The sequence below is a fragment of the Ambystoma mexicanum genome, chromosome 6p (genome assembly GCF_040938575.1).
Source record: "Ambystoma mexicanum isolate Mex_15411 chromosome 6p, UKY_AmexF1_1, whole genome shotgun sequence".
Classification (NCBI taxonomy): domain Eukaryota; kingdom Metazoa; phylum Chordata; class Amphibia; order Caudata; family Ambystomatidae; genus Ambystoma; species Ambystoma mexicanum.
The window spans coordinates 513824596-513848165 of record NC_090935.1 but is presented as its reverse complement, the minus strand read 5'-3'; positions in this window follow the sequence as shown (position 1 = coordinate 513848165).

The window sequence follows — 23570 nt, the reverse complement described above, 5'->3', positions numbered from 1 at the left end:
TCCGGGATGTATGAAGGGAGCTACACCCTGATGTTAGGGAATATTCGTTCCACTCCGGTGCCCACGGTTACATGTCCAGACTGGATTATTTCTTTCTAACACATACCGACCACTACAGGTAATGTCCGCAGAATTGCTCCCTAGGGGCATCTCGGACCACTCATCACTCTCAGTGGAAATATGTATGCAGGGTGCCCTCCCCCCTAGAACATGGAGACTTAATGGCTACTACCTAGGGTTCCCAGAACTGATAGATCGCCTAGAGGAAGTATCCGCCGAATATTTCGAAATTAATGAGGAATCGGTAGATAACCCTGTGACATTATGGGAGGCATATAAAACAGTGCTCAGGGGTGAGATTCTCTCCTGGACGACACATAAAAGGAACACCCGGCTCCAAAAGATACTAGAGGCCGAGAGGGAGGTGAGCAGCTGGGAGGCTAAACACATTTCTGATCCCACGCCTGAAACTCATCGATCCCTTCAACGCGCCCAAGAGCGCCTTCGGAACAGAACGATGGATGACGCTAAGCAGGCCCATTGGCAGGCTAAAGCGAGGGTATACGAGCTGGGGGACAAGGTGGGTAAACTGCTCGCCTGGCTGCAGAGAAGAGACGAAGGACAGCGCCATGTCCGGGAAATAGTTACACCACAGGGCGACAGCTATCACTCAGACGCTGAGATTGCTGAGGCCTTCTTGACGTTTTACGCAGACCTGTACCGAGCCCCAACCTCTCCGCTAGACCCCTCCCTCTTAGATGCGGTAACGTTGCCGACGCTCTCTGTGCAGCAGAGGGACCATTTGGACTCTGCCTTATCAGAGGCCAAGATTTCAGAGGCGCTATCTCAGCTCCAACCGGGAAAGACGCCGGGCCCAAATGGATTTCCTGTTGAAACCTGGCAAAAGCTAGGGGCAGACAAAATGGCGGCCCCCCTGCATAGAATGTTTCTTGCCGCCCGGGAACAAGGGACTCTCCCACCATATCTGTGTAAGGCGACCATCGTGGTCATTCCCAAACCTGACAAACCTCCACACAAATGTGCTTCCTACAGACCTATATCACTGATTAATGGGGAGGCCAGGGTCCTCGCTAAGCTCCTAGCGAACCGATTACAACTGGTCGCACCCACCCTGATCCACCCTAACCAATGTGGATATATGCCCTGCAAATCGACCCGGATGAATCTACGCCGTCTCCATCTGGCAATGGAGAGATCTCCGATTATAGTCGGACCTTTGGCCCTGCTGGCAATCGATTTCGAAAAGGCATTCGATTCAATTCGATGGGACAGCCTTTGGGAGATCATGCGCCGTATGGGATTCCGAGAAGCCTTTCTGGGATGGGTACAGTTACTCTATAATAACATCCAGGCGGAGGTGAAAGTAAATGGATGGTCCTCTCGATCCTTCCCTCTGGGCCGAGTTACGCGGCAGGGAGGCCCGCTCTCTCCCCTTCTGTTTGCCCTTGCAACCGAACCACTTGCTCTTTGGCTTCGCCAAAATACTGCCTGGATGGGGTTTAGATGGCCAGAGAGCTATGATGATCGTACATCTCTCTACGCAGATGATCTCCTTATATACCTGGGAGACCCGCCTCGGTCCTGCCCCATTGTAACACAGCTGCTCATCCGCTTTGATAACTTTTGCGGACTCAGAATCAACTGGGATAAATCAGTTTTCTTTCCTGTAAAGGGCGGAGAGCAGGCCATCCCCCAGGAGTGCCCGTACCGAGTTGAACGACAGGGCTTCCGATATCTGGGAATCTGGATATCCGTGAACTTGACAAGTTATATAGAACACAATCTCCGACCGATCATAGACCGCTATATTATCGATATCCAACACTGGAAACTTCTCCCCCTGACTCTTATGGGTAGAGCGTCACTCTTTAAAATGATGACCCTTCTCAGATTCCTTTACATCCTTTAGAACGCCCCACTCAAAATCCCAGACTCAGAGTTTCACCAAGTGGAGACACTTCTCAGAGACCTCATATGGGGGGAGGTCAACCACGAATAGCGCTAACCACACGCCAGAGATTGATCTGGGAGGGAGGAGTGGGAGTCCCCCGTCTCCAAACTTACTATTGGCAATAGCAACTGGCAGTGGTTAATGATCTTCTCCACGGAAATCGAGACCTACCTCATATACGCGCTGAGATAGCTACTATACAGAACACAGACCCACTGACCCTCCTTTATCAACCCCTTCCGAGAACTCCCCCACCCACAACCACAACACACCTCATTATGGTCTGGAGACAAGCACACCGATTCATTGGGTGGGAAAATAAAGTTACTATCGCACAACCTCTTTGGCAAAATGATAACCTAGCTGAAATCCGGAAATTTGAGCCATGGCCCAAATGGGTGAAAGCAGGGGTCACGAGAGTTGGGGATATGCTCACAGATGGGAAACTGACCTCATTTGACGATTTGCAATTACAATTCCAGATCCCAAACACGGAACGGTATCATTACATACAACTGGCCCACGCCTTAATAACCCACTTAACAGCAGACACAAGGGTACCGGACTACACCCCCATAGAGCGTAACATCCTGCCAGCGTATATTCCCACTAAATGCACTTCCATCCTATATAATGCCATATCCTCCTTTGCCACCCCCGAATTGAACGAGCTGAAGGCAAAATGGGAAGCGGATGTGGGGGAAATAGATCCAGAGGACTGGATACAAGTCCTCATGCATCCCCGAGAAATCGCTATCTGCTCTAGGCTCCGACTGCTGCAGCTGAAAATACTGCACCGGGTATATTACCCTAGGACGCGCCTATACGGCTGGAAATGGGCCCCAAACCCAAATTTTCTCTGATGCGGGGAGGAGGAGGGAACCTTCATTCAGATCTTGTGGGCATGTCCCCGGATACAAACCTTTTGGAATGCATGCTGTAGGGAGCTCTCCAGAGTTCTGGCCCGTACCATACCACTGGACCCAAAGGCCCTACTCCTGGGTGTACCTAACGAAATTGGGGCTAACAAGTGGGAGAGATTGCTCCTACATACGGCAACGGGACTGATTAAGCGTAATATAGCGCAGAAATGGGGAGCCCCTGACTCCCCGACACTGGATCAATGGAAACTGGATATGGACGTGTGCGCCATTATGGAGCATAGGATCTACTTAGCAAGGGGCTGTCCCAACAAAGCCTCGAAAATTTGGGATAGATGGGAAGAAGAAGCGACCTAAGACTTCCTCCTACATGCTGGGGAGCATGCAATGGGTACTATGTACTTCACTCCAATATATGTACTAGGAAAGACTTTCGACCACTGATGATATGTGTACTGCCTTTGTTGATTAAGAATGACCATGATAGTCTTTATGTTGATTTGTTTTTGTTTTTGGTGATTACGAAGTGTGAAGCCTTGTGCTCAAAAGTAAGTTTAGCGCGGCAGCGCTCGATCGTGCGTTAAGGACCAAAACGGGTCTCTTTAAAGGGGCTGTAGCGTTTCAGGAAGGGGAGTGAGGCGATGAATAATAGAGTTCCACTATTCTAGGAGGGTCTCCACAAGAGGGCAGAGTCATTTCCACGAATCGGAAATAGGATGGTAGCTCAGGATACCCTAACTAAGGTGGATGGCCCTTGGGGGACACTTGTGCATAAAAGACTATGGATGCGCCAGGAACCACCGATAAGTGTTCTCCAAGTACTCATCGACCCTCAATGCAGTCTGGACCAAACTTCTCCAGTCAAGTCCAGTTCGCTTCCAGGTTCGAGTCCCGCAGTTGTGCGTCCCTCTGGCTTTCAGGGGCTACATACCAGGACTTTAGTCCATGGCGGGACAGTGGCCTTTTCTCTGCTTCTTGGGAAGGAATTGGGTCAGTTCTACTACAGCTCATCTTAAGGCACAGGGTGGCATACCAGCAAGGCACCCACAAAGCTCGTCACCACAGCGGGGCGACATGGGTACTGCATAGGCTCGGGTTCCGGCAGACTCTCCTAGTTCCAGATCTAGGAATACTAGGTGTAGAAAAGTCGGTGGGAGAGCGCCTTCTATCAAGAGCTTTTGGTTCCCAAAGTCTCAAGTCAAGACTCGAGATGGCGGCGATTCCAAAGCAAAGGTCCTGCACAAGCTGGTCAGTTCACTGGGCGGTCCAGCGACACTTCCGAAGGTGCTCGATTGCAGGTTGAGCAGGAGGTGGCGAGAGTAGTTGTTCCCACTACTCCAAAGGGTTGAAGCGCCCTTGCAGGACTTCTGTGATCGATGAGAAACAGTGGCTCCAATGAGACAGCAGTGGGGTCAGGGTGCCTAACCTTCCAGTGGGTCACCAGCGGTTACACGGATTGGTTTCTTCAGTTCAGGATACTTGGCTCCTTTACCAAGTTCAGTGAGAACTCAGAAGATCGACCTGGAATGGGTTTAGAGTGCCTTCTCTTATCCAAAGTTTGCTTAGCACCAAAACGAACGGCATCCAATGGGAGATCTGCTCACATTCAACCATTCCAGACGTGGACCAATCATGGACCACAGTGGTCCCAGACATCCCTACTCACTAGACATCCTGGCACCCAGGAGGTGTATCGGAACTAGACCGCTCCAGCCCAGATCCTGGGTGCACACACACAAGGCATGCAGAAGCCTGCGAAAGCCTCGGCTTGTGCGGGAGCCTGCATGGCCAAATAAGGAAATTCCCGGGTCTGCTCGACCTGGGGAAGGCTAAGGGAAAAAATGGCCAAAGGACAGAAGTGACTTTGTGACATGGCCATTTTAGGCACTGGCCACCGTCCTGCGGTAAACACGGTATGACCATTGAAAAGAGTCAAAATGCTATTAAAAGTAACTGCTGCCTCCAGCTCCGTCCTGGGCACACTTGTACATTCACCAAAAATCCTTTGAGGGTCTCTAGGGCCTTAATAATGAAAAAGAGACACCAGCGCACTGTTCTGGAAGGTACATTGTGCACTGATAAAAAAGTTACCTAGAAATGGCAACAAATTGAAAGACTAAGGGAAACAAAGTCTCCCAGTACTGCCAGTCGGAAGGGCATGTCAGTTTCCCCTTAACAAAATGAGCAAAAACCCAGTGGAGTACAGCAGAAGGCTGGGCTCCACAGGTAAAATTCAGGCTAGGATGGTCAGACAAAAGCAAAAAGTTGGGGGTTCACAACCAGAGGGAAAATTACACATAAAAGGAAATCGTTCGTAACACCTAATACTTAAAAACAAGTCAAAATTGTTGGCTTTGCCAATGCTTTCTTTTAACAGGACTTCACAAATAGTGTTTTTAAACCAAGTAAATGAAGGAACACTTGGCTAATACCTGTATATTACAACAGTAGTGCATTTACAGCTTCAATTATGCGATTTCCTCACAGAAGATCACAAATGCCAACCCTGCCAATTTATAGGGGAGACTCCTGAGTTTTCAATTAAACATGTTGCTATTTTTCACTTTCTCCCACTTAAAATAATAATAACCCCAATTCATTCCTACAGTAAAATTAATTTCTATCGATTTCTCTGATGAAAATTCAGTTAGCTGATAGGTTTGGACGGGGGACTATTTTCATTTGGACTAACAACAAGCACTTTAGTTTAGTTTGTTTGGCAGGGAATCTCCCTCTAGCAAAAGGGTTAGCAAGAGATGTTCTCTCAGTTAAATAAAAAGACTTGAAACCTGGGGGCGTGGCTTGGCACCATGATGGTCGGTCCTGCTCTCTAAGAGCTCTCGGTCGTGTCCACGCGCCTAAGGAGATATGCCCCAGTGAAATGACTTCGCAGCTGATCTGAACCGCGTCCCCGGTGGCGAAGGGCTGCTGCACATGATGGCCAGCTCGTAGACCTTGGAACCGCCTGCAGCCCATGATTTCGCTGAGGTCCTCCTGAACGGGGACTACGGTGCCCTCCTCAAACCCAAAATGGCGAATGCAGCACCAACGAGTGAGCTTTGAGGCATTCTATCCTCGATCCCACTGCAGGCTAATCACCCACTACTACACCATCGCTGATCTGGCTACCACTCCACCTCATCAGGGGTTAGTGACAGCTTGCTCCGGGGTCTGAGTCCCTCGAAGCTCCAGAACCTGCACCAGCCCCGGCTCTGAGCCAACCCTCGCCACGACAGCCCCTGCATTAGCCACTCACTTCTCTGCGGCTGGCATTTGCACCCCTCCGCTCCTGCGGCCCGGAACCCGAGTGGAGCGGGGCCCGTAGCGTGGTCATCTGTGGAGGGAGTGGAGAGACCCAGCCCCGACTCCTACTGCTGGTTCCCTTCGAGCTGGGGCTCCCCCAGGAACCTGACTGCCATCCGGCCGGATCTCTTCGGAGCTGCCCTGACATCCCGCTCTGCAATCCGAGGAACTTCCATGGTCCGGTGGGCCGCATGTGCTCTGGAGCTGGGATCGGCCCCACAGAGACTCTTTACTGTTCCAACGCTTGCCTCCTCCTCCCGGCTACAGCTACAGCTGCTACGCCTGCTGACCCACAACCTACGCATGCGGTGGCCATGGACTGCTGTTGACGGTCCGGGGCTTTGCTGATACTCTCAACTAACTGGGGCTGCAGGCCGAGGTAGGGCAGCACCTGCTGCACACACAATTGTAAGCCCCCTGTCGCCCGGGGCTTGAGCTGCTCTCCCTCCCTGCTGGCTCCAAGGTCATCCCTCCTGGAGGCTCCATCCCATGAACTGTATTACTTGGGGGATCCCGCCCAGCCACCCGGACTGGCTCATCCGCATACACCAGTTGAGGGCACCTTCCAGGGGGGGAGGGATACCCACCACATCCCGGCTAGCACTGCTACGATGCATGTGACACTCACTGGAGGCTGGGTGAGAGGCGAACAGGCCTTTCTTCCCACCTCTCTCGCTTGGCCTCCCTGGAAAGCGACAGTCTAGGTGCCTTGTCAGTGGACTCCGGGGTAGGGATCTGGCGGTCCCTTGAGCCATGGGGGACCCCCCCTGACAGCCAGCTCTTGCCCTCCCTTGAAGCAAAGACCCTGGCATCGGAAGCCCTGCCCTCTTCCTCAAGCCCCTGCTGCTCGGAGGGCTACGGCCAGCTGTGGACACTGCTCCCATCAATCCACTTCAGCACCCGGCCACACCCATCAAAGCCGAGGGCTCTCACTCAACTCTGTGCCCACATCTCGCCTCCCAGGGCAGGGTGGGGGGGTGCCCGCTGACCGGACAAGCGATAACTGGGGGGAGACTGGAAATCTAGACAAGGCGAGCGCAATGAAGAACCTAGCTCAGGGGCACATACTGAACCCAGCCCCGACCAAGCTGTGCAGGGAATTACAAAGGGCGATATCCAAGAACTTCTCTCTGCAATAACCAAGCAATATAAAAAAAAGAAATTAAAAAAAAGATCTCACCAATGGACAAACGGATGGAGGAAATCGAGTCTAAAACTGAGGAAATATAAACTACCATAATTGAGTAAAACTTTGAAATTGGCGATGGGGCGGACAGAATCGCGGCACTAGAAGCAGGAGCGAGGCCCTTGAAGAAGAAGAAGAAGACGCCGAAAACAGATCTAGGCGCAACAACATCCGCCTGCGAGGAATCCCCACCTCGGTCACCGATGAGGAACTGGGGGCCTACGTCAATGACCTCCTGCTCTTCATCCTGACTCTCCCAGATGGGGCCCCTTTGGAACTCGACAGAGTGCACAGAACTAGGGCTAAGCAAAGCAACGCTTCCCCTCCCGACGTCTTGGTGAGAGTGCACTTTTATATAATCAAGGAAGATATTATGCGCAAGTCCAAAGGTTCACCCCGCATACTCTTCCGGGACGCTGTAATATCCTTGTACCAAGACCTAGCGGCAGTCACACTAGCTAAGAGGAAAGCCTTGAAACCACTGACTGAATGGCTCTGTGAAAGAAAGACCACATACCGTTGGGGATTCCCCACGGCCCTTTCCTTTACATGGGAGGGCAAACCTTGACACATCCTCTCCCCCAGAGAAGCAGCGTGTTTCATGAACCCGGAGAAAGAGCCAGAGACATCCGAAAAACCTGCACAGGACATGGAAGGGAGACTACGCGAGCCTCTAAAGTCCTGGACCTGTGTCGAGAGGCGATGCAGACAACGAGGCCCCCAACTAAAAATAAGAAGAACAACAGCAGCTGAGCATGTGGACTATCTTAAGAGGTTCTGCGATCCACTGAGCCCTTTAGCCTCCCGCAATTTCGACTCCCATACAAAGCAGAGGTCTCCACGACACACTTCGGCAGCCTGAGGTATTCGGGAGGCCCAGTAGCTCCCTAGTGGCCCAGCAAGCCAGAACAAATCAAGTTACAATTCCCTTCTGTAGAGGAGGTCCCAAATATAGCCTGCACTCCAGTCGCCCATTTTGAAGTACCAAGAATGTTCACGTCGAGATATGTGACGTATGATGAGTAAATAAGCCAGCAGAGAGACGCATTAGGGCTCTGCCCAGTGCCTATCAGAAGAACAATACCTAGTGAAGTACCAATAACCAGACAATCATGGGCAGTAAGGTATCCATTGAGACAACCCTACCAGCAAATGACACAAAATGAAGATTTCTTAAACACTGTCCCAAAAGAAACTCAACGGGCCTTAATTAAAGACGAATGGTGACGTCACGAGGGTCCGGACAGACTCACAAATGAAAGAAATGACAATCAAAAGATGACACACAGAGACGAAACATCATGAATAAGGACATCGTAAACTTAGAAGGAGAGACGATGTTGAAATATAAAGAGCCTTAAACTGTAAAGCAGGATTTAGCTATTCAACCAGCTAACGTCTGTACATATGCTTGTAACCGCAAGAAGCTAAGAAAACAGTGCGGCTTGCTATGCTTAGTAGCAGAATAGAGTGGCAAGCACCAACTATATATCTACCTCTACAAAGCACTCTATATAAGTGCGAGACCACTTTACACAAAAGCAGATTAACTCAGGTTACTAGGGGTCAAACGGGACAGGATTCGTACTCCAGCTAAAAGGAAAAAGAGACGGTGGAATCGAAACTCAGCAAGAGCAGCTTGTGCCAGGGAAGTCGAGGTCAGACCAAGAGAGGGAGGCGGACAGTAGCTTCAGAGAATCGAAACTTAAGAACAGAGCAGCCTGCCCCATGAAGGTCGAAATAAAGATGCCCGGGCAGATGGCAAGCCGAATAAAGAATTAAATGCACAAATAGAAGAAAAACTAAGCAGATTCACGGTGTGCTACCACGTGACCAGCCAAGCGAGAAGAGGCACCTACATCTGGCTGTCTCCCAAAAAGAAGATACCATAACTTTTCCTGACAAGAAGCTACAGTTTTGAGGCCGACCACAGCCAACTAATTGACACATAGCACTAAGGTACTGATTGTTTGAAGGGAGGCCGGGTGAATCTTGGGGCATCCTGCACCTGGTTGACCATTCTGCATGCTGCTAATTAAAGTGAAGATTTATGCATGAGGTTGAAGCCAACCCAATCATAGTGGACCAAATAATCTAGGGGCCTATAGATAGTAGAACCAATGAAACGTTGTACTTTTAGTGATGTCCAGCGTAGTCATTTTTGAAGGAAGGGCTTAGGCGTCCACCTAATGATGTTTATCCAATCCTCACACTCTGTTACCATATACAGATATAGCACCTATATTTAAGTTACCTTTTCCAGCCAATAGAATTGCATGACAAACTTTTGAGTCTTACACGTCAATGATGACGAATTTTGGGTATAACTGTTAATGTTTGCATGAAGTCGTGGGGAGTTGAAGCGAGACAGGCTATCGCATCACTGTTGATTTCAACGTTTCCCCGTTTTTTGTACTTGTCATTAAACGGACTCCCCTTTGCCAAACCATTGAGTTGTCCTTATTTATTGGTGTTGGAGTAAGAAATCCTACACCCCATCCACCTCAAGGTGCCGCTATCTCGTCTTAAAGTACTACAGAGCAAGCTCTGACTCTATGGACTGGTCACAGTCTCTCGCTCTCGTAGTACACTTGGTAGCAGAGGATGGTTGGTGACCATCAATTATTGATTATTGTTTAAAATAAGACACCTATTGACCGTCGACATAAAGTAACTCTAGGTCTTCGGCAATATCACAAGTCCTTTGCCATTTGCTGAAGTAGACCGTGAAGCTCCCCGTAGACAATGGTAGCTTAAGCAAGAGACTGCAGTCAGGGCCTGAAGGGACCCGTTTTCCCAACACATCCCTTCCCATTCCTACGGGCAGCTGATCGGGCAAAAATCGGAAGGAGGCGGTAACGAAGGCGGTGATCCCGAGGGTCCAGAGAGGAACCATGAGAACGGTGAGTGAAGAAAAAATGGAGTGCTTTGGCAAACAGTGTACGCCTTAAGAACAAATAAAGGGAAAAGGTAACGGAAGGAGGAGGAAAAACTAAATAGTCAGAAGTAGAGAAGACTGTATATATATATATATAAGGTGACAACGACTCAAGAATAATTGAATAAATAGAGGTTACCGGGGTGGACACCTGAGAAGAGAGAGGTTACCAGGGCGGACACTTGAGAAGTGAGAGGATTCGCCTTATTCCTGCATTTTAATATAGTGGCCAGAAGAAACGTGTACCCAGAGTCCCACATAATGGCGAACAATTAGACTACCACCACGTTTAAAAACGTTGTGAAAGGGGTTTGTTTAGATTGCATGAAGGGGTAATGATTAGAGGCAGAGATATCTGTGTTCAGCTGGTGTCCGTCTAGTCTGTTAAGTGTCTGTCTTACATGTTTTGTTGTGACGTCATAGCTGAAATTTTTTGTAAAGAGAACTGATTAAAAACATTTTTTTGCACGATTCGATAGATGAGACAGAATCGCACATGAATTGATGTTTTTTGAGTAAATTGGTAATATAAAAAAAGAAATTGTGGAAAATTTGGATTGGAGTTTGCAGTGTTTGGTGCTCGCTCATATTGTCACAAAGTGTTTGAACCACACGAAATAATTAACAAGTGTTATATAGGAGGAAAGGGAACAGATTTAAACATGGAAGACATAACTCCATTAGCACACTTATGCAAGCAGTTGCCAAAACATGCACCCAAGCTAAAGAAGTCTAGCACCGAGTGGGTCAAACGTATTGCCCACAAGATGTTTATGCCATGGCCACAAAATGGGTCTTTATCTAAAGCCGTCTTACAACACATGACGACATACTTGCATGCCACATATACATGCAAGAAGCTAAAAAAACGCCATGCTGTCCTAGAACTTTGGAAGGTGTACGAACAGACGAAGGTGGAAAAGCCACCAGCAGATTGGATACTAAATGTATGCAAAGAGGGGGATGAGACGCCTATCGCACCACCTGCCCCGCCCGAAACAAAAACGGAAGAAGGTAAGGAAGAGGGATTATACCCGTTAAGGGAGCTTAAAGCAGCCACGGGGTACAGCAACCCCGCATATGAGTCACCTACATATAGTAGTGATGAAAATCAAGGGAAGGATAAGGACAAGAAATTTACCTCTGCAGTCCCAAGGGACAAAGGGAGACGCGATGATGAAAGAAAGAATCAGGCACAGACAAGTGCATCTCTCGACAAGGAGAGAGAGGGAAAGAAATAGAAAGGAAGTGAAGACAGAACTGATGAGATAGCATTCGCAAAAAAGACAAGTGGATGGGAGGACAAATCTTATTAAAACTCGATGGGAAAGGAAGTGATGACGTGAGACCAAAGGAGAGGTTAGATGAGGCACAGAGAAAGGAGAAAGAGAAGGAGTTAAGAGAAGAAAGGATAAGAAGGAAAGACAGACTAAGGCGAGAACAGCTGTATCGCGAGGAGCAAGAAAAACAGCTTGATCGCAACCCAAGAGCAGCCTATGATCAAGACAGACAGAAACAGCAAAGGTTAGAAGAAGAGCAAAGAGTATGTGAAAAAAGGATAAGGAGACGAATAGATGAGGAAATTCGAAGGGCAGATGAACCTAGAAATGAAAAGAGAAGGGAAGAAGATAGGGTCAGAGAAGAGGCGAGGAAGCGCAAAGAATTTGATGACGATATCGAACGTAAGCGAAGACAGAGGGCACGCGATCTCGAATATTTGGAGAGGGAAGTTAAAAAGCCCGATCCAGTTGTAGACTGGGAAGACATTGAAGAATTATTTTCTGCATACGATTCAGTACCAGGCACCTCTAGGGCAAATATTGAAGATGACTTCGACACCAGAAGCATCAGGGAAACGATCGATAGAGTATATGATGAAATGGGGCTAGAACAAATACCCCAAGGAGAGGGGGAGGACGTGCACTTGGAAAGCACTCAGCTGTGTGACACTGAGGATGTCACCCGAAGTAGTGGGAATAGGAAACTTTCCATGGACAGAGTAGAAATCAGTAGAGCCGATGAAGACACAAGAAGTTGCGTGAATTGGGGACAAACAATGTCGGACTCCAAAGGGGAGGAGCACGAGGCAAACAAGGAAGGGAGATGGCGCGAAAGACAACTCCCAAGGGAAAGAGGAATACGATGGTCAGACACTAGCGAGTCTGCACCGAGGGCATCAGAGTCAGCTGCACAGTCTGAACGACATGAATGAGTACCTCATGGTCAGAGGGGGTGTTATCTCCGCCCTATGTAGACAGATTGAGGACATTGCCAGGTAGACGGCGATGCAGGAATATTACCCCTGCAATAGACAGGAGAACTATGAGAGAAGAGAAAGAGGGCTGCGCATTCCAATTTCCGCTACTAGAAAAGGGGTAAGCAAGACCACAATATAGTCCATGGCCACACATGGATCGAGAAAACTTGAAAAACAAGCTTCTAATGTTGACATCGGGAGCCGGAAAATGGATACACGAGTTAGAATAAATGACAGGAGGAAACACGCTAGCTATAGGGGACATTAAAGGTCTCCTGATCGCCATACTTGGTGAGAGAGCAGACGATGTGTGGACACTGGCAGGGTACCCTGGTGTAACCACAATCAACACCGCGCATGATGGAGCGCCATTTAACAATTGCAGAGAATCAGTATGGAAAGCGCTACGAGTGCTTTACCCAGACACTTCCTATATGGGAGCTATAATGACTAGAAAAATGAAGGAGTCAGAAGATCTGTTAATTTATATACAGAATTTCCAAGATGCGTGGGTGCTCGAAACGCATGAATCTTGGACGAAATCAATACCTGTGTTTTACCATATATTGTGCCAAGGGTTGCCAGAACCAGTGCAGAAACAACTCAAGAAATTGGTAGGGGTTGAGGCTAAGTCTTGGGCTGAAATACAGTTGACTATCGCACATTACTGTAGACTGTTGCAAGAAATGAATCGCAAAAAGGATGCAACTCGAAAGGGTGAGGAAGCGAAGCTGGTGCAAAAGAAATTATCAAAGTATGCTCTTGAAGGAGCTATGCTAACTAACAAAGCTGAATAAAACATGCAGCAGTTGGCTAATCCACAACAAAATAACCAGGGTATCGTAGGGTTTTACCCACGGGAAGAGCATTTAGAGGAAGAGAATGGCAGAGCAATCAGGGAGGTTTCCAAAATAATCAAGGAGGCTTTCAAAATGTGCAAAATGGTAACCCAGATATGTCAAATGGACAAATCATCCGACCACCGCTAGTATGTTGGCTGTGTGGAATGAAAGGGCATTGGGCGCGCACGTGCAGATGTCAAGGCAAGGAATGGGAGCAGGCATGGCGAATCCACCTGCAGTTTTACGACAGGGCGTAGCACAGAATGACACGGTGCCGCAACAAGTGCCAGGAGAGCGCAACAAGGTGCGCAACCACAAAACATGGGGAATTTTCCACAAGGACACTCCCAACAGGCACCGCTGCAAATACCACAGACCCAGAATTCTGGAAGGGGAAGCAACACTAGGAATGGGGAAAATCTGCAGGTGCACAGTGGGCCAAACTTATATATAAACTAGGACAGCTCACTGGGACCCCTGATGTGCTCTATCCTATCAGTGACACCAGACTCTCATAGGGAACCTAGGGTGGATGTTGTTATAGGGGGTAAAGAACATTTCTTCCTAGTGGACATGGGTGCAACACGCTTGTGCATACGTGAAGGCAAGTTTTCCTTGTCCGGCGAGGCCATAGATACTCAGTTTTACAGGAGCCCACAGTCAAGTTCCCTTTACAGACGCACTCCCAGTCTCCATAGTAGAGTGCAAAATGAATGTACCTTTATCATGTTCGCGTCAGACCCCAGTAAACATTTTGGGTCGAGACTTAATGACAAAGTTGAACATGACAATTTTGTTCACGGAGAAGGGCATAGTATGCTCCACTCCAGGAATGCACTATTCAAATGTATGCGAAATGATTAGAGCATACTCAGGACACATAGCCATGAGGGCCATACCATTGGAGCCAGAAATGTTCGCATATGGCATGCGTGTGCTTATGGCAGGATTGCCAGGCCTTGCAGACAGAACCATGAGAACCCCTAATTAGTTTTTATTTAGACCATGGATACTTATACATGAGGCGGAGGGACAAGTATTTCCCTTGATGATACATACAGCAACAATGCGAGGGAAAGTAGCATTGGTTGATGGGTACGATGATGAAGGCAGACAATGGTGTGCAATTATCGCCATTGAAGAAGGGTATCGAATGACTGACGTCACCGATGATGATCTGTTTGAAGAACAATCAGACATGAGAGAAACAATGGTGGAAGTAAGTCTCATCTTTTGGGTAAAAATGATCAAAAGCGAAATTGCCTCAGAGAATGATGTTGGCGCTAAAGTGTCCGGAGCATTTTGATGGTAATATAGCTAAAGTGCCTGTCTCAGTGTGGACTACAGGACCCTATGACGTAGGCCTCTTGAAGCGGGTGGGAGAAGTGAAAATTAAACTAAAACCAGGAGCAATTTTACAGAGAGTCCGGCAATATCCCAAGTCCATAGTGGACGATGAAGGGATTTTTAAGACAATTTCTGCTATGATGGACTAGGGCATCTAAGTGACGTCTGAGTCACCATGTAATATGGCAGTTTATCCTGTCAAGAAATCAAAGGGGGGGTCTTGGTGTGATTCAGGATTTATGAGCAATAAACGATATTGTTGAGGCCGAGTTCCCTCTAGTCCCTAATCCATCTACAATTCTATGTAATATACCTGTCGAGGCAAAATATTTCACAGTGATTGACTTGAAAAATGCCTTTTTCTCAATCCCGTTGCATCATGACTCACAATATCTGACATCATTCACGTTCAGACAAATGCGTCTGAAAAGCACGAGGCTGCCACAGGGGTACTGTGAATCTCCGTCTATTTTCAACAGAGTCCTGCAGATGTACTTAAGCAATATTGCATTATAAAGTAACGTCTTGCAGTATGTGGATGACATCCTAATCTGCAGCACCACAGAAGAACAGTGCAGGCACGATTCTGTTCAGCTACTGACTATATTGGCTGAGAAGGGTTATAAGGTTGACAAGGAAAAGTTAAAATATTGTCAACAGGAAGTGCTATATATAGGCCAGCTAATCTCACATGAAGGCAAGAAGGTGACCCCAGAAAGGGCTAAAGCCATACTGAACACGGCTAAGCCACACACGATAAAGCAAACGCAGAGCTTTCTAGGCCTGTGCAACTATATTAGGGCATGGGTTTTCGATTACAGCTCTTATACTAAGCCTTTACTTCAGGCCCTAAAGAAGGCCAAAGTGACAAAAGAAAAGATTGAATGTTCTGAGACAATGGAGAAAGGGTTTACTGAACTCAAGAGAGCGATTTGTACAGCTCCAATTCTCGGAATTCCCAATTATGCAGAGGAATTTTACCTGTTTTCGCACACAGATGGCAGCGTTATGACGGCAGTGCTCGCTCAAAGAACCTCGCTGGGGTACAAGCCCTTAGCATATTACAGTGGTAACCTGGACCCAGTAATGAAAGGCCACTTCCCATGCGAACGAAGTTTAGCTGCTGCAGCGTTCGCCATAGAGAAATCGACAACCATTGTAATGGGATGTTCCATGACGTTATACGTCGAGCACTCATTATTTGCCATTTTAGAGAAACCAAAGGGCACATTGACATCTCACAGAGCGTCTGCCTATGAAGTGATTATATGAAACCCATCGATTAAAATAGTCCGATGTAAGATAGTGAACACAGCTATGTTTATAGCAAAGCCAGTCACTGAAGGAGAGCCGATACATGACTGCACGAATTATAAAGAATTCTATGATGAAATCCCCAGGGTAAAAGAAAATGCCTTGGCAGGAGGAGAGATTGTCTTTATTGACTGGTCTTTGAGGATCGACCAAGGTGATGGACAAAGATACACAGGCGTTGCTGTGATAAAGCACACAGCGAATTGAGAGTTTCAAGTTCTTCTTAGCGCTTGAATACCATCTCATTGTTCGGCCCAGGCTGCAGAATTATTGGCGTTGGTACTCGCCATTGAGAATCATGCAGACCGCGAAGTAACGGTGTATAGTGATTCCGCCTATGTGACGTCAACGGTGCACGCAGGCTTAGCGCGCTGGAAAAGGAGGGGTTACCTCCGAGCGGACAGCACCCCAGTAGAGCATGCAGCCTTATTGGACAGGCTGATAAAGGCACTACAGCTCCCAGTGGGCATTGTGGTCGTAAAATGTGCCGCCCACGCGAAAGGGACAGATTTTGTCTCACACGGAAATCACACAGCAGACACGGAAGCCAAGTGTATAGCATCCAAAAGTGAGACGGTTATGGAAGTAGAAGTGGCGTGCACCCATGAAAGAATGATGGTTGCACGAACCACACCGGAAGCCTATAACGATCTTGGGCAAACGCAACTAATGGAGCTCCAAGGGGAGGCACCACAGGAAGAAAAAAACTTGTGGAAACATGGAGGGTGTTCTTTAAACCCCTCTGACAGCTTGTGGCGAGAAGACAGCACTGGTAAACTAGTAATGCCTGTAGCCCTACTAAAAATAGCGCTGGAACAGTTGCATTACCCGACGCACATGACAAAGGAGAATCTAGCAGCAACGCTTGCAGAAGACTGGTTCATACCAAATGTAGCTGAGGATGTTGCATTCTTTATGGTGAACTGCATAATCTGCCAGCAATTCACCGCTGGGCACACATTAAAAGTAATGAGAGGAGTCATCCCCAGGCCAAATGGGCCTTTTCAGCACTTGCATATCGATTTTGTCAACATGATTCAAGCATGCAACGGGTACAGATATTTAATTGTCGTGGTGTGTCCATTCTCTAGATGGATAGAAGCAGGTCCATGTACACACCCAAACTCTACCTGTGCAGCCACATTTTTAGTAAGGGAAGTGTTCCCCAGGTGGGGGGGGGTGTGAAGTGATGAGATCAGATAATAGGGCTCATTTTGTAAATGCAGTCTTTGAGCAGATTAGATTGCTACTTGGTATAAAGCACAAATTCTCGTCGGTGTATCATCCATAAGGTAATGGAATCTGTGAAAGGATCAACGGCTTGTTAAAGGAAAGGATAGCCAAGTTGAAGCTTACTCTAAAGAGGGGATGGTTGCACTGCCTTCCTCTGGCATTTTATGCTCTTCGGAACCAACCTGGCTCCGACCATCATCTTACGCCACACGAGATAGCCACAGGAAGAAGAATGAGAACTCCCCTCACACCCTGAGATAGAGCTAGATCTGACGCCCAGTCGACAGGAGAGGTTCTAGGATCTGAAATGCAAAATTATCTGAACTGCATAACATCTTGCCTTACTGTAATTTCAGACCAACTGCAGCGACGACAAACAGGGTGCAGTGCAGCACAGAGCACAGAAAGAGACACTACACCAGACTCAGCTCAAGGTCTATGTGTTCCACCCGTCTTCCCTGGAGACACTGTCTTGGTGAGGAATCACACAAGGAAAAAGTGGGACGAGCCAAGGTTTAACAGACCATTCACTGTTGAAGACGTGACTCCATCTGCAGTCAAGCTGCAAGGAAGAATAGCTTGGATCTTCCTGGGTGATATCAAGCCGTACATCAGAGGAACCCCCCTGCCTGCACCCCACCGCGAAGAGACTACAGACAACGGGGAAGAACCACAGCACCTGCAGACAAGATCCATGACGAGGAAGAAGGACGCATGACCAGCAAAGTAAAGACAAAGAACTTTTGCAAGTTGTGGCTTAACCTGGACACTTCCTCTAAGCAAAAAAGGGGATAAGGACATAAAAACGGACATTCTGTGCATCCTAGTTGCAGGGTGAAGAAAATAATTGCGCGTATGCGCCATAACATGTTGTGTTGACTTGAACTTTTGAACGAAGACACTCTCAAGCCGTGAAGAGAAAAGGACCATGACAAACTTTAATCAAGGATATTTACATTGGAAACAGATACAGCATCCCGATTCATCCAAAACCAAGACTTTGTTTGGAAGCACTTATGGTGTCCCACAGTAGAGACATCACAAAGGACGTGGTCACATATTTCAACCTAGTGTTAAGATCATAACCGTCACTGGTACGGAGGCTCACCAGTGTCACAGACTTTCTCCAAGATCCTGAAAATTAAAAAATAATAAGACTACTGCTTACTGTCATTGCTGAAAAATGTATCGTACTCCCTGAGTACAGTGTGAAGGAAACAAATGCTTCCACCACAGGCGGAAATAGATGAACTCATCAATACACTTTTCTTTCGCATATTCGAGACTCTCCATCTATTGTCGGGAGAACAACTGATATGTTAACATTCCTTCGAGATCCAGCTAACACTGAACATTTAGGCCATCTTTTGAATAAGATTATTATCTTGTTCGCACTCCACTCGATCGGACAGTGCAAACATTGTTTACGTCAAGGAAAGAACATATAATCCTGAATCTCAACAAAGACTGGACAAATGTCCCTGTCACCAGAAGACAGCAGATTGGCGCACAATGTCCTTTTACGCCTAGTTACTGACTTTCCGGAATTAGTGGGGAGACCTATCGAGGTTGACGTCCTCACCTTCATCAGAGATCCAGCCAATATCGCACAGATGGGAATGCTCCTGCATGGAATAATACTCCAAGTAGAACTTTCCAACCATCAGAGAGATTATATGAGGAGATTTTGAAGAAACTTTCCACCGCGGAACAGATCGAGGGAGCAGAGTGAAGAACCTTATTTGTTATATTTGTTGTCATTTTTTCCTTATTTTTCCATACTGACCAGTGTCCAACATGTCCTCAGGACTGAAGCAGATTCGAGGAGTGGACTGGGAGCTCACACACTTTGAACATGCACAGTAAAGGTGTCTCATCGAAGTATTATTTTAATCTATTTTTCCCATAGTTTAGCAAAGGAACTGTATCCTGTATAAAGAGACAGTTGTCACTCGCAAGAGGGGGGACACTTGTGAAGCACCAGACACGTTTTGACACAGAACTCAAAGAATGATATTGGGTGGGAAAAGAATAACATTGATATTTGGCAAATGATCGAGATGGGGGCCCAGAGCAGTAACCTGGTCCTCCCACAAGCAGAGAGGCACCCCCGCTTCTCTGGAAGAAAATGCTGTTGCCTTACATATCAAACTATAATGTATTTATGCATTGTATTTATCATTGTTTTGGTGTCATTAACGATCAGAACTGCATTTTTTATTGGTGCTCGAAGCGTTCTGATTTCAGTGCACCCACCTGATGATACATGCATGAAACCCACAAAAGCACCCAGACCTTATATAGTCATTCCAGTCCCTAGAAAATCTGATGGTAGAGTAAATGAACTTGAAATGAACGTGATTAACAGTGATATAGATACACGTATGGTAACTATTGAGCAGGAGAACCAGAGACAGAGTCGGCACAAAAAGAATGAAGAAAGAGCACTGACAACTGCACACACACACACACACTAAATGCAAACGAACTAGGCTTAGCGTCAATGACTAAAGACCCTCAAACGAAAGCAGCAGAGAAGATGAGACTGCCCACCGCAAAAACTTTCACAGGAGATAGTGAGAAAAAACGAGAAGAATTAAGAGAAAGGCCAACAGAAGCAGTCGTGTCAGAAGCCCTTAAGAAAACAGAAGCGGCCTCAGAAAAACTCTCAGCAAGGACACAGATGTTAGTAGACCTTCTATTTCCACACATAACCAGAGCGAGTAAACAACAAGAGGAACTGAAGAACAAAACGACAGAGACTGTATTACCCAGCACGCATACTCCAACACAAAAGTCAAGTATCAGGCCTACAATACAGCCATATAACGGACCAAGTGTTAGGCTGGTTAACATGGGCACTTGCACGCTGCAGAGAAAAGATGCATGAGGACCAGGAAAGAGCTGCCAGACTCTTGTCCACTCAAATGGTGCAGATGAAGAAGCCTGCACTATCGACCAGGATACCTGAGAACCCTCCAGCAAGAAAAAGCCATACAGAGGCACTCAGAGATGTAGTTATAGCAAACTACAGGAAAACATTAAGAATCAAGAGAAGCCTACATGAAGATAATAATGAACTAAACGATTACCTGGACAGCACAGCACAACTAGGGAACAACACCAGCACATGAAAGAAGTTGGAAGACGAAATTCAGAAGGAGAATGCTTCATTTGTGCACTTCTACCGTATAGCATGAGGAAATCCAAGATCTTCGTGGCTGTAGAAATTGATGTCCCGACAGCACAGTGTCTGTCACACATAGCAATGTGCAACACCAGAGTTCAGTTCTTGGGAAGTGATGCCTCATTGATATGGGCAACTGAAACAGATTATCCCGATGAAGATGATTATGTTCAGGACACTAAGACGACAAATAGAGCCCATACTATAAATCATGTGATCAGGTACGAGAAACCTGAAGTTAAAGGAGCAGGAATGAGATGGGAAGTAAACCCGAGACTAAATGTCCAAGGAAAAACTCCAGAAGAAGATAAAATTTGAAAAAACAGAGGCAAAATGCAGATTTGGGGAACAGTGCTTTCACCAAACGTATGGGAAGAAGGAGTAGTGATCTGCCGAGCATGGATGGTCCTTGGAGCCTGCAAGGAAGCAATAGAAAACTCACAGAGACTGTGCAAACCACTATGGCCAAAGCTTACAAGATTACTGACATGGGTCGAAGACAGAGGAGGACCCTTGCAGATAGTGCCACTAGAAAGCCCAAAATTGTGCTTCAGGACAATGGCACAAGGAAGATGGGAGAGAATCAGAACTGCAGACGAATTTTTGAAGCTCCATGAATGACTCATGGGACTGCAGTAATCATGGATCATTATTGGGCATGTGGATCCAAAGCATACATCAGACTGCCGAAAAACTGGGGAGGCATATGCACAATAGTGAATGTCCGCGTTCCAACACTAGTGATCCCGAAAAATGACCTGAATATTGATAGTTTCCCGAAAGCAGATGCTCACCTGAGGAAGAAGAGATCTGTGGAACTGACAACTCGATGAAGAGAGAAAATTATTTCTCTGCCAAATCTGAAGAAGCATTTCATGCAATCCTATATGAACACAGGCTGTTCAGCCTCACCTCATCAGTGTTCGCGATAATCCTCATGCCAAGATTCCAAGTTGGAGCAAATACTAAATGGTTGCAGATAACCATATGGGAGTTACTGCAAACCATCAACTCGACAATAAAAGGATTCAAAGCGATCAAGGAAGAGTTAAGAGCCATCCGACTGATGACTCTCCAGAACAGATATGTACTTGACATGATCACAGCTATGGATGGAGGAGTTTGTGCAAAAATTGGAGAATCATGTTGCACATTTACACCTTCTCACAACGAGGAAAATGGAACTTAACAGAAGCTATAGGTATGCTGACAAACCTGCAGAACCAGATGATCAATGAAACCGACAAAGTTGATGATGAGATCTGGCTTGGATCACTGTTTTCATATGTTCTACAATGGATGGCGGATGCATTCAAGTTCCTAGGAGCCCTGCTAGTAATGATATTACTAGGGTTTTGCATTGTCAAGATAATAATCTTGCAATGCCAGAAAACTGTGAAGAAGGCCATAGGGATGAAGATCATGATTGATGTCAAACCAGGATGGAAGCCCAGAGATCTAACTGATGATGAAATAAGAGACTTTGTGAAGGCCAGCAAGCATGCGCCAGAAGGTACAAAGTTTCCTTACCCCAGCAAATGCAGAAATTATGAAGGAAAATGGATCTATTGCAGCCCAAATGGACAATGTCAGCTAATGACTTGGAACAAAGACGAACATGTAAAGACAGCAGGAAGCCTAAAAGGAGTGATAAAAATATGGACTCCAAAAAGACACTCCTTCAAACCATCATGTACAAACCCAGACGATGAAGAAGAAATGGATACAGAAGAACCAAGTAAGATGAATCCAAAAGTGGAAGCGGAAGTGATCGATGAACCGACCAGCGGGGGGAGTGTAGAGCTGGTCCCAAATATAGCCTGCACTCCAGTCGCCCATTTTGAAGTACCAAGAACGTTCACACCGAGATATGTAACGTATGATGAGCAAATAAACCAGCAGAGAGCTGCATTAGGGCTCTGCCCAGTGCCTATCAGAAGAACAATACCTAGTGAAGTACCAATAACCAGACAACCATGGGCAGTAAGGTATCCATTGAGACAACCCTACCAGCAAATGACAAGAAATGAAGATTGCTTAAACACTGTCCCAGAAGAAACTCAAAAGGCCTTAATTGAAGACGAATGGTGACGTCACGAGGGCCCGGACAGACTCACAAATGAAAGAAACGACAATCAAAAGATGACACAAAGAGACAAAACGTCATGAATAAGGACATCATGAACTTATTTGTATTTGTATCTGTTTTATTTATATAGCGCAAACCAGGCCCAAGGGCAATCAGGCGCATATCTTAGAAGAACGTTACAGACATGACATATAGTTACAGTGGTCACAATAAATTGTGAACAAAATATACAATTGACGTTACAGTTCAGAACAACAAACAGAGCAGTAGTGAAGGAGCAGAGCATATCAGGGACCCATTGGGCCAACCAGGATCAGAAGAACGGTTGTTAGTGAGATGTGGCTAGCCAGAGCTTGGCTTTGTGTTTGGATAGGTTGAATGAAGGTAGGGTTCTGATAGAGAGAGGTACGATGTTCCAGAGCTTGGCCGCCAGGACTGGGAAGCTGGCACCCCCCGCAGATTGGAGCTTGAATCTAGGGATCGCAAGACCTTGGGATTGTGCAGATCGGAGACCTTGCAATGGAATATGCTGTGTAAATCGTGAGGCAAGGTACTTTGGGGCCTGATGGTTTACGCATTTGTATGTGGGGGCCAGTGCTTTGAGTGAGATTCTTTGGCCGACTGAGAGACAATTGAGGTTATTTCTGGTTTCTGAGATGTGAGCAGAATGGGGGATATTGAGGGCCGCTCTGATGGCATTATTTTGGTAATCTGAAGTTTATTAAGATTGCCCTGGTTGGTGCCTTGGTACAGAGCATTGCAGTAGTCCAGTTTGGACATAACCAAGGTCCTGGCCAGGGTGATGCAGTTCTGAGTGGTAAGGAATGGGCGACAGGCTGAGATCAATTTGCAAATGTAAGCAGATGCGGTGGCTACTGCATTGGTTTGCCTAGTGAGAGTCAAGGAGGAGTCCAGATAAATACCCAAAGTTTTAGTATCTTTGGATACTTTAATTAGGTTACCGTCAATATTAAAGGAGCCGAACAGAGAACTCAGTTTGTTGAGTCTCTGTTGCGTACCT